This window comes from Eptesicus fuscus, chromosome 16, assembly GCF_027574615.1.
Source record: "Eptesicus fuscus isolate TK198812 chromosome 16, DD_ASM_mEF_20220401, whole genome shotgun sequence".
NCBI classification, from domain to species: domain Eukaryota; kingdom Metazoa; phylum Chordata; class Mammalia; order Chiroptera; family Vespertilionidae; genus Eptesicus; species Eptesicus fuscus.
In genome coordinates, this window is record NC_072488.1 from 17,601,860 (window position 1) to 17,614,503 (window position 12,644).

The 12,644-nt window shown below is 41.5% G+C and overlaps 1 pseudogene; it reads left to right on the forward strand.

The window, feature by feature from the left end:
- Window positions 1-11,889: 11,889 nt before the first annotated feature.
- Window positions 11,890-12,644, forward strand: part of LOC103283124 (phosphatidylinositol 3-kinase regulatory subunit beta-like) — a 116,886-nt pseudogene continuing 116,131 nt past the window's right edge.

The window sequence follows — 12,644 nt, forward strand, 5'->3', positions numbered from 1 at the left end:
GCATGTCCTTATCCCCAATTCTGCGGAAGCTAACCCTCTAAAACCCTTTCAGCTCAGGCTACCCCTATCACACTACACACAGGAAGGTAGGTTTGCAATGTTTCAAATTCTACAGTTAGTAAGACAGATTGGTCTTCTTCATTAATGATACTTTTTAGAAGTTTTTTAAAAATATCAGAAGATAAAATAAAAAACTTGTTTCTGTCCCCCCGCCACACACACACACACACACACACACACACACACACACACACATATTAGTCATATATTGACATTTAAATACAGTATTGTGTTTTTAAAAGAAATAATACATGATGAATTAAGTTAAAGTCCCCTTAGTCTCCTACCCTGACCCAGTTTCCTCCCTTCTCAGAAGCAACCCTTACCAGCATTTGCTATTCAGCCTCCCAATTCAATGTGAGAGTTGGATATATATAAGTGTATCCATAAATAAGACATACTGTTATTTTTGTGCTGCATTTCATGTTTAAATAAATTATACCATAAAATCATATCATTCTGCAATATTCCCACTTAATATTACGTTTTTGAGTTCCATCTATGTTTATGTCAAGTGGTTATGTTCATGTTTTTTACTAGTGGATTGTATTTCATTGTATGAACAAACCCTCTTATGTTTATTCTGTTAGAATATTCCACAATATTTTCTTTATTTGGATTTTTTCAAATATTTTGCTTTCACAAATAATGCTGAATGAGAGGCAGCTTTGTCAGTTAGAAGAGCTATCTCTTTGGGGTATAGATTTCGAAGTCAAACATGCGTGCACTTTTAGGTGTGTTTTCTTTTTAACTGTCAAATTGCTCTCCAAAGTGGCTGTATCAGTTATACCCCCCCTGGCTATTTCAGTTTTTTCATTGTTTGCTAAGCTGATGGGTGAAAAATGAGACTAAATGTTGTTTCCATTTGCATCCTCAAGATTATGAACAAGGAAGACTGAGTGAAATTCTCCCCTCTGTGACTGCTGGCCTGGGCCACATGGAGGTGGTGACAGCACTGTCAGCAGCCGTATCCCGGCAGGGTCGTGTGCTATGGGAGGGTTGGTACCACCACTCACTGGGCTCAAAGAGGAGCCAGACTAAGATCTTCCCAACACCACCACTCCGCAAAGGCCTGCACAACCTAGCAAGCCTCCCAGTGTTGCATAATAATACAAAACAAAAACTCCCTGCCCCTTAAATGAATGGCAGAAGGAAGAGCCGCCTCTGTATTACTAAGGATGTCTATCCAAAAGTCACTTTATAAACAATAGAAATTTTCTGATCGAAGCAGTAAGTCACCATCATACCCCACTGAAGAAAAGTGTGAATAGGCCCGGTTTATAATTAGGGGTCTTGTCATTCTCCTTTGATCCCCCTTCACTTTCCCTTGCTTTCTACCCTCCTTAGAGCACCCTGAAACCTCCCTCTGTAGCTTCGCAATCCATGGTGAGGTAATCAAGCACAAACTAGAAGTCAGAAGATGGTAAACTAACAAGGTAATGCAACACCTTGGGCAAATCAGTTTTCTGCTGAGCCTTGTCTTCCTCACAGGATGAGAAAGAGACGCCAAAAGCCGTAATCAGGATGTGAAGCCTCTCATGTTCTAGTTTTTCCTTCCTAGCTCTCTAACTAAGTTTAGGATTTGGTCCCTTCTGACCTCTACACTCTCTCTCTCTCTCTCTCTCTCTCTCTCTCTCTCTCTCACACACACACACACACACACACACACACACACACACACACTCACTCACACACACACACACACACACACACACACACACTACCATCTAGACAGATCACCTGTTTCAAGTTGCTTGTTTCATTTCACTGGCACCTCCATAGGGGGGAAATGACCACCTGAGGCCGCAGGCCAGAACTCCATCCAACTCAGCCAGTGCCATTTTCTGCCACAAACCTGTCTCCTTCTGCCTTTATAAGCCTGACTCCTGTTCTTTTCTTGGTGTCAGTGTATCCACCTAATTGTTGATTTTCTTCTAAAGGGAGCGGGGTGACCTAGAGAAAAGCCCCAGGACCTCTCACGCCCCCATCACCCATAGTAATGTGTGCTCCATCATTGATTCCACAAGGAACTAGGCTAAGGGATTGTCACTTGCTGTTGGGCTTCCATGTTCCTTTCTGTTGGCACCAAAACCATGCCCAGTCTTTATACAGACAGTCCGTGAGGGTGCGCATGCAAGGTAGGGCGTGGAGCGTGTGACAGCCCTGACTAGGGGATCCCCGCCTCTCAGTATCCGTGCTCTTGTGTAATCCCTTCTCTCTGAGCACGGGCTGGACCCGTAGGATACGACAAAGGCGATAGGATGTCACTCATGTGGTTGCATTAATTTACATAAAACTCCATTTTGATAGCCAGCTTGCTCTAGGGTGTTGCTTTCTTTGCCGGCTTTGAAGAAGCAAATTGCCTTAAGCTCTACAGTCACAAGAAAGGAATTCTGCCAACAACCTGACTGAGCTTGGAACTGGGGCTTGCCCAGGACGAGTCTCCAGATGAGAAAGCAGCCCGGGCCAGCATCCTGATTGAAGACTTCCAGAAGACCCACCTAGGCCATGTACGGACTGCCGACCCAGACAATCCGTGAGATAATAAATGTGTGTTATTACAGCTGCTATGTGCATGGCTATTTGGTGTGCAGCATGTAAAACTAATGCAGCCCTATCCAGTTTGGTTCAGTGGATAGAGTGTCGGCCTACGGACCAAACAGTCCTGGGTTCTATTCTGGTCAAGGGCATGTACCTTGGTTGCAGGCTCCTCCCTGGCCCAGGGCCCTGGTCAGAGTGCGTGCAGGAGGCAACCAATCTATGTGTTTCTCTGACATCGATGTTTCTCTCTGTCTTTCCCTCTCTCTTCCACTCTCCCTAAAAATAAATGGGAAAATATCCTCAGGTGAGGATTACAAAAAAAACACCAACAAACTAATGCAGACAGGGCCACTTCTAATGCAGTATCTTATGCATCCAGTCTGTGGGAGAACTACTTGGAGCCCTATGGATTGAAAGAGAAAGGTCTACACTCATCTCTTCTTTCAGTCCAATGACAAGGGTCCACTGTGTGGCCTCCCTCGTCTGCTGAGAGGAGATCAGAACCCCAGACACGGGGGCTGCAGCATATGAAACCAGACTAGACAAGGTCAGACAAGACCTCGGGGCTTTCCTGACATTCTCAGCATTTGGACTTCACACCTAAATGTGGAGAAAATCACAGTAAGATGTTCAAAGGGGTAAAGGACCAAAGCAGGAGAGATTCCAGCCACTGGTCCCCTGCTATTCTTGATTCTGATACAATCCAATCAAGCGAAGCTACTGAAGGTGAGTCCATTCTATAACTAAAATAGAGACAATTTTTTTTTTTTCATTATGGGACACACAGTTCTGGATAACCAGGCTCCTGATCATTTTGTCCCATGTTTCTACCCTCCTGTCACACCTGCTTTTAGTGCTAATACTCAGCTTGCTTCCTCTTGCCTGGAGGCATTTGAACATGCTAGCCCCTGACATGCTATTTCCTCTGATTTTCACATCTCGGCTCAGGTGACAGTGCTCCAGAGAAGCCTGTCCTTACCTCTGTGACTAGACCTAATGCCTGATGACAAGCCCTCAGGGTACAACAGCTCTCACTGGTTCACAACTTGTCACAGCCTTACCGTCCATTGGCCTCTGTGATTATTTGCTTAACGTGATCCCCTCCCACTAGCTTCTTTCTGAGCCACAAGGGCAGGAACCAGGACACGTTTTGACTTCTCATTGACTTGCCATTAACTTCCCAGCACTGAGCCTGGAGCTTGGCACATAGTACAGGTTCAATAAACATGCATTCAATAAAGAACTGAATAAAACATATTTGTGAAAAATAATTGAGCCCCTCCTTGAGAGTCAGGAGACCTGGTTGTAAACCAGCTTCCCACTCAATTGCAGTGTGAATATGGGGGAGCCATTCCTCAGTTTCCCCAGTGAGTGTGAGTCTTTAGATCTCTGATTCGCTGACAATGTCATCAGAATTATTAAGTGCTTGTTACTGACATAGTCACCACCGTTCTTTCTTCACTTTGCCTCTTCAATGGAGCCGTGATGGGAAGAACTTTGAAAATCCTGCTTCATTTCCTCAGAGCTCCACAAATTCTCAAGGAAAACGTCTCAAAAGGACTACAGGCTGCGTGTAAACCACAGAGTCCGTTGGGGCCTAAAGTTAAAAGGTCATATTATGTACAATGGTCCTATAGTCATCTGGGAACAATAACTAAAACATATAAATTACAAAAGCGGGATGGCTAACTGCTGTATCCATGGAAACAGATGTTGGCTTGGCCAAAGTGCTTTACAATGATTATGATTAATCATCCTTGAAATCACTGTTATTTATTGGTGTATAACGGAGGGAACCATGTTGGAAGGGCTGTATTGTTCAGTTTTACAAATTTCCACTTGCTAGAGCTAGCACCTTGGCCATAAAATAGCCAAGTGTTCTTTAAAATGTACTCATTAACTATCAGTCAAAGAGAAGAGAAAAACATAAAAGCCACAGCTTGGAATAATAGTCAATAAAAACAGTATGCCAACACAAGTCACTAATGTTAAAAATAAATTTTCTTCCATGCTTCCTATAAACCTCGTGCTAAAAATTACTTAAGGAAGTGGAAACCCTTCTTTGTGGGTTCTTTTTAAATCTTATTCACAACTCTACTTGATCTGTGTTTAAGTCAGAGTCCTATCTCTGCAAAATGTTATGGCTTCATTTATTGTTGCCTCTTCCTTTAGCCAACCTTCCTGGTCACAAGTACTTTTCCATCTTTACCGTGTTACGGATATTCTGAAGCCAGATCCTTCTGCACCTCCCCACTTAAGAGTAATTCATTTTAATTTGACCATCTGTATCATTGAAGGATGACCAGGTTTGGGAAGAGTCTTTATTTGAACTTGTTTAGCATGGAACTAAGGGACACTTTATGGTGGTAAGGATCATCTAACTCTTTTTATCAGTCATCTTGGCTTCTGCATATCTTTCTGAGCCTCCTTAACCCCACCCTGACCAATAAGTCCAGTGGGCACCCAACAAAGTGTCTACAATCTGACTTTCCCTCACCTGTTCAGGGATGTATACCTGAGACAAAGAATACCAAGGGGTGTGCCCAGAGGCCATCGTAAGCTCGTGTGCATTCCTAAAGCATGTTTTCCCAGAACATGGCCAATCCTCAAACACATACAGCATTGTTTTCAGGGACAATAGAGGGCTGAGAGAAAGGGCCAGAGCCTCAGATGTTGTTGATAGAAGTCTTTCCTAAGCACGTCAATAAAGCTACTGCTATATCATTCTTGATCTAATGCCACAGATAAACAGCAACCCCTGGGCCCTGGGCAATGCTCTCTGAACAGCTCTGGGATTGTTCTGCACAATGCGCGGATTATCTATGGGTGGGGCAGCTGGAAAGAGAGTGGGAGCTGGGAATCTGCTATCACAGCCATGCTAGGCTATGTTCCAAGCACCAGGTGTATTAGCCACTGTTGACGTGCAGAGAGGCTCTGAGATGTGTGTCCAGCCACGATCACCACAAACCTCCTGTCATACTATACTCAGCAGACCTAGAAAATGGCCCTTTGTGCAGATGGGAGGGGCAAGGCAAATATGGTCATTTAGAAACTGATAAATAAAGCCACTCATTATTCTCCTTCTCTGTTTCTAAACTGCCTCAGAAAGACTCTATGATCTTATTTCAAAGCATATTCCAGAGATTGCTTCTAAAGGGTAATTAAGAAAAGTGACAGTTTGATGTCATTTCTCCCCATGCCCCTCAACTGGGGATGGCTTTGCTCTCCAGGACACTTGCGACAATGTGTGGAGATGCCTTTTATTGCCACAACTGGTAGGGAAGGCAGGTGCTACTGATGCCCAGTGGATAGCAGCCAAGATTATTGCTAAACCTCCTACAGTGCACAGGACAGCCCCACACAACAAAGAATTCACCATGACAAAATGTCAATAGTGCCAAGGTTGAAAACTCCTTATTTAGACAAATAACAAATGTGACTAAATTAGTCCTCGATGAAAAAAATTGAACAAGGGCAAAAGATCTATAGTTTGAATAATTGGATTAATCGTTAAAGGCATCTGTGTGGACAGTGCCTTGGTCTCAGATCACTGCATTAATTTTATTGAAGGATAATATTGATAATTATTCAAGTAATATTAATGGACAATTTTAATTGCTTATCATGAAGGTAGATCCTACCTTTACAAGGGTCACTATTTGAAAGGGGGGTGCGTAACAGACATGTAGAACACCAGATAGGTGTTTAGAGAAGGAAGCAATCTATTCTACTTGGGCATACGGAAAATTTCATATGTGAAGATGAATTTAGACTCTCAAGCTAATTATGCTTTATTTTCTAATAATGCAACTTGGCCGTATCCTGGAACTCTTTATTTAAATAATGCCAATCAGTTTTCTAAATACTTTACATTGATCATTTCATCATATATTCCAAACAATCCTATGAAGTAGGGACTATTATTCTCATCTTAGAGTTAAGAGAAGATTCTAGCGGGTCCCATCTGTTTCCAGAGTTAGTGTGGGTAACTGCTGTGCCACATAGTCTCCATGGAAAAGAGCCAAGTGATCTGGGTCTGAGGTATCACCTCCCAGTCATTGACCCCCTCATCTCCCAGGAAGGACCTAATGATCTAGAAGGTCCTTATCCCGCCAGCATTCATTATTCTAACACCAACAGGAAGACAATTGTTTCACAAAACAGTCATTTTGGGCTAGGCTCCACACTGTGGAGGGAAGCAGGTTTTCAAGTAATAATAAAAATGGTAAGTTTTAAACAGTGATCTGGGATATTAACTCTTAAAAGAATTTTACTTTAATCTATATTCTCCAAAAGGTGCAAAAGTAAAGTCGCTGTCATTGCCTCCCCAAAGTCAAATCAATTTTATCATGATTGTACAAATACAGCTTAAACCTCACACTCATTTCATTTATTTATTCACTCACCCATTTGTTCATTCAATATATAGGTCCTCATTATCTACTGTGTTCTGAGCAATGGGCTGAATACTTGGAATATAGCAGGAACCAACCAGCAAAGCTCTTAACTCATGGAACTGATCAATGAAAGTGGAGCCTTGGGATTAAAAGATTTCCAGGTAAATAGAGTAGGCGTAATGTTTCCTACCTTTGAATAATTGTCATCATTATTCATCTGAATTTCCTATTTACACTAATCTGACTATAAAATGCTCAGGTTTTTCCCCATGTTTGTTTTTCAAATAGGTGTAGTCAGACCCTCCAGAGGCATGAATAAAAATGGAAAGAATGCCATCACCTAACTCTTTCCTAACTATTTAAATAACAAATGAAGATGTATTAAGCTAAAAGATACTAATATGATTTTCTTATCTCAATGCCTCCTTCTTTTTTTCAGATAACTTTTAGGTTCCATTTCAATGAATAGTAACTAATTTATTTTCATATATTCATTCCTGAAAAAAATATTTATCAGACTGAGAGATTTTAAAAGCAATTCCATTTTTATATCATGCATCTTTTCCCATGTTGTATTTTAGACATTCAATTGAGCAGCTTTCTACATCACTTTAACCATAATGAGAAAGGTTTTTATCAGCTCCCTTGACAAAACCATTCACTGTACATTACTTGTTTGTGTTGCTCCCTGCATCTGGAAGCCCCTATTTTTTCTTCACAAACCAATCTGCAACACTCTCTTTGCAACCCCATTTGAGATTACTTCATTTATGGACTAGAGGCCCGATGCATGAAATTCGTGCAAGGGGCTCGGACCCCACCACCACCACAGCCTCTGCCTCAGCCCCTGCTGCAATGGCTTCGTCCAGAAGGTCTTCCGGAAGGACATCCAGAAGGATGTCTGGAAGGATGTCCAGTCAAATTAGGATATTACACTTTTATTATTATAGACATGGGTTTATTTTCATATTTTGCTCTGTTCCTGAAAATATATAAAGCAGCCTATAACAAGACACATAGAAATGACTCAATAGCATCAGTTAAAAGTGAGGCAAGAGAAGAAAGTAAAACAAGAGTAGAGGTGAAGCAGAGTCAGGAATGAGTCTACAGTGCGTAGCATAGCATAATTACCCACACGTGTGCAGTAGGTGAGTCGTAAACCTGGCTCAAAATTTCCTGGCAGTCAACATGAAAAGGAAAACGTTAGTTACACAGTTCACAGTGTCCAAGAGATACTAACAACCCAAATTTCCTGAGGAAGTCAAATTGCTCTTGGTCCTCAGACCAGACAGGAACTTTCCCTGGGATCCTCATAAATGGATGATGTAATGAACCACCATCACCACTCCTTTACAATTCATCCAACAAGATTCATGAGGCTGCTTACTCAAATGACTCTTGATGTAGGCCAGAGATTTTCAACCCATGTGTCACAAGAATTTGTAAAACATGCAATACTTGACTATTTAGTCAGCGGCACTGACCTTTTCCCCCTTACATTGTCAAAGTTAAAAAATGACAACAGCCAACACAATAGCCATCCAGTGTGAGTGAATCAAGATTATGCCTATTTTTTGTCATATTGACAAAAAACACAATGTATCTTTTGGTGTGCCTCAGAATTTTAGTAATTAGTTTATGTGTGCCGTGAGGTGAAAAAGGTTAAAAATCGCTGATGTAGGCTAATGGCACATGCACAGACGTAAGACAGAGAAAAGATGTTCAGAAAGGAGAAAAGAGAAGGCAGAGATGGCCAACACAGCAAAAGCAGTGTTTCTGACTCTGCTAATCAGCTTTGACACAGGAATTTAATTTAGAGTGTAAGGAGGTGAATTAACTCAGCAATTCTCTCTAAATAGTGTTTCCCCTAGCTTCTGATCAATATTGTGGGTGACAGCAACTGCATTGAGAGTGACTATTCTCTGTGCCATTGAGTTCATCTTCCAGTGCCCAGAGCTAGGACTAGGGTTCACCTCCTTTAGCTGAGGACCCGCCACGGTACATATCCAATGGGCAGCCAGGCCACTCCTCTCCAACGTGAACGACGGGAGCACTAGTCTTAGAAAATGATTGTGAACCCACTGCAGTTCCCAATGAACAGGCAGTGAGGCCCCACAGCTCTGTTCCATTAGGACGAGCTGAATATGTTAAAGACAACTAGATACCCACCTCGAACAAAATAAAACATCAACATAACACTGAAATCATCTTTCACTTGGAGGAGAATATTTTCTACTGTGTGTTCCAAGATAAACCCTTGTGAAACACATATCGAGGAAATAGCGACAAGTTGTATGAGATTGTTTAAGTATTTATATACCAGCTAAAAGGTGAGAATATCTAGCAAAGACAAAAGACTTGTTTGGAAAAAGAAAAAAGAAATAAGAGAAGGCTAAAAGGGTTATCGGTGGCCTTTCTTTTAGACAATAATTGGGCAGTGGGGTCGGAGGCCTGTTCAGGCCACTCCTTGTTTGAAATAATAGAGCCATCATATGCATGTAAGAAAGAATGTTTGTGCTACTTGTCTCTAGATAGCCAGGAGAGGGAGGGGTTGAAGTCAGCTCAATTAGATCATTAAGAGCCAAGTTTCAAAGAAGAGAAACCTAAATGCAATCCTTTGTAACCCCAAAGCAAGCATGTCAAACTCGCAGCCCAGGGGCCTCATGCCTCGTTTATTTGGCCCGTGTTAGCCTTTGAGTTTGACATGCTTGCCCCAAAGGCTATGGTCTGCCATATCAAAAGATTGCTCCTATGGGCTCTGATCTGAGCACGGCCATAATAGGGCCAGTTTTGTGAAAGCATCTATATCTGGGGTTCTGTCTATATTTCGCTCCTGCTCTTCAAGCAGCCAAATGCCGTACACAAGGAATAAATGCAGCATCAATTTGATCTCTCTAATGTATTTTGTTATGAGAGAATGGAGAAAATAGCAGTGGTCCCTAAAGGGATCCAGTTGCTTAATGTTTTCTGTTCCACATATAAAACATTGACCTATGAAAATTTAACTTACAATTTGACAATCAAATACCTAGCATATAGTTTAGGGTTATTGTCCAATAAAAGAAGGCGATAATTTGGGATAGGGGGCATTGTTCTTTTAGGATATGGAATAAATTATACTATTCATCCTATCAAATAGGGCTGTACCTGTAGTATAAATAACGATGGGAAGGTTGGTGAGAAGGGGTCCTTGAATTGCCTTGGGGGAGGGAGGGAGACCTCCTTGGAATGTAACTATATTGTCTAATAAATAGCATAACGCAGCTTCTGACAAGAATTATGTTTCTGTTTTAGGTACATTTTTAGAGGTAGTGATCAATTTGAAATGTTTTTTATTTATATGAGGTTCTAAGTGGTCAGATAAGATTTGTGTTTCATTGGTACCTCTCTGTGGTGGTTATCAGTTGTTCGCTCTCTGGTATGTGGACACCAGATCCTCTTTTGAGCATTTAATAGTCCCCAGCTATCAGGAGGCCCTCTCACACACCTGAAAGACACTTTCAACCTGCATTAGTTTCCTAAGGCTGCCATGGAAAGTAGCTTCATTACCTATTTATAAGTAAGGTCATATTCTGAAGTACTGGGTTATGAGTTCAGCATATCATTTAAGAGTGACATAATTCAGTCCATAGCACAATCCTCACTGAACAGATTCGAAAGAGCTGAAGAAGAATGGCTTTTCAGAACTGGCTGCTTACCAACTATGAGTGATCCTCAGATTGAAGAACAGTGACCCGTTTCCCCGCTGTGAGAAAGGGCTGGTCTGTCACTCCTTAAAGAGTCAGGACATAGCCCATAGCATATGCCCGTCTCTTTTTCTTTTCCGTCTATGAGAGGCCATCTGAGGTGGTGATTGACGGCACAGAACCTGGAGCCAGACTACCTGGCTTCAAATTCCAGCAACACCACCTATGAGCTGTGGGAACTTGGACAAGTCTTTTCCTTTCTCCAATCTAAAGTTAACTAGTCTATACAATGGAGAGAACAATAGAACTTTTTCACAAGAAATGTTCTGAGATTTAAATGAGTCAATGGGTATAAAGCACTTAGAACAGGGCCCATCACACAGGGGCACCATGTTAATGTAGATATTTTGAACTATTTTATAAAGTTAGATACTTTAAAGAAAGATATTAGCTTTAAATATGAGGAGTCCAATGATCACCATCTCAACAGGAAACTGATTACCAAGAAAGCTAGATTTTTCCACAGGAACCCCTTAATGACCCTCATTCTACATCCCCTCTACCTAGCTGTGATAGCTTTTATTTTTAATGCCCTTCCTCAATTAATAATCATAACCAAGAAGCCTCTCAGTCTAGTTTCAGCTCACTCTGATCATCCCCTCAGGTTGCTCAATTTCACCAACGTAACAACAATACAAGGGAATTGCTTCTTGGAAAACTGTCTTCATCACTGAACAACTTACCTCCTTCAGATCGCTCTAGGCAAGTTCCTTAAAACATGAGCCATGTTTTCCATTTCTTCTACATCCTAGATAACTTAGAACAGCATCATGCATGTAAGCAGGGGCTGGAAAAATCCCAAATGGCAGGTAAACGCAAAGTTAACCTGGACACTAAGAAGGGCATCCTTTATTGCAGACAAGTTTGCATCCGAGGATCATTTTTGTGAACCATTATTGCCCGCCAATGTTCAGAAAACTCGAGCAAGGGCACAGTATATACAAAACCTAAGCAAAGACTTCGGCTGGGAAGACTTGGCTTCAGGCCTAACATTGCTTTATCATGGTTCTGGCAGGTAATCAATGGGAAACTCTGTTGCATAGACATAAATCATAACTGAGTTTTCATCAGGCCTGTGCCAAATCTGTTTCTGCATGAAACCTAGGGTCCCAGTGCCAAGGAGCCTTATCGGTCCATGTGTAAATATGCCTTTTGATGAAGTCAAAGAACAGCGGAATTCAGACAAGATTGCAGCTTGGCGCTACCAGAGCCAGGTAGGCGTTTAACTCTTTATATTAGACAATGACTACTGAATGAGTGCCAAAGGAGGTATTTCCCATGCAATGCTCCCCCTTAGATGCTCAAGGAGATTCAGAAAAGGGGGTAAGGGGGTGGAGGAGGAGGATCAGCCCACAAAGGTCATTCTCCCTGAAGAGCCTGTTCAAAAGAATCTTTCCCAAAATTCCTGAAAACTTATCTGAAATGTATTGAGAGACCATTAGCTAAAACGAAATGTAAGCTTTATATAACAGTGATCTCAAGGCAAAAGGGAAAAAATGGTATTAAGACTATCTCCTCTGAATGTTTAAAAAGAAGACAAATTTTCCAAACTTTCTGCTTTTCTCAAAGATAACACACCTGAAACTGAAGATGGTTTTAACTGAATAAATTTAATTCTATGCTCTCCCTTATTTTGAAGACTGATGGTTAGAATAAGATGTCTGCTATCAAGAAGACAGATAATGGTAAGTGTTGACAAGGACATCAGAAATTGGAAGCCTTACACATGCCTGGTGAAGTGTAAAATAGTATAGCTGCTTTGAAAAACAGGTTGGCAGTCTCTCAGAGTCAAACATGGAGTTACTATACGACCCAACCATTCTGATCCTGGATATATACCCAAGGGAACTGAAAACTCATACCCACCCAAAGCTTGTACACAAATGTTAATAACAGCACT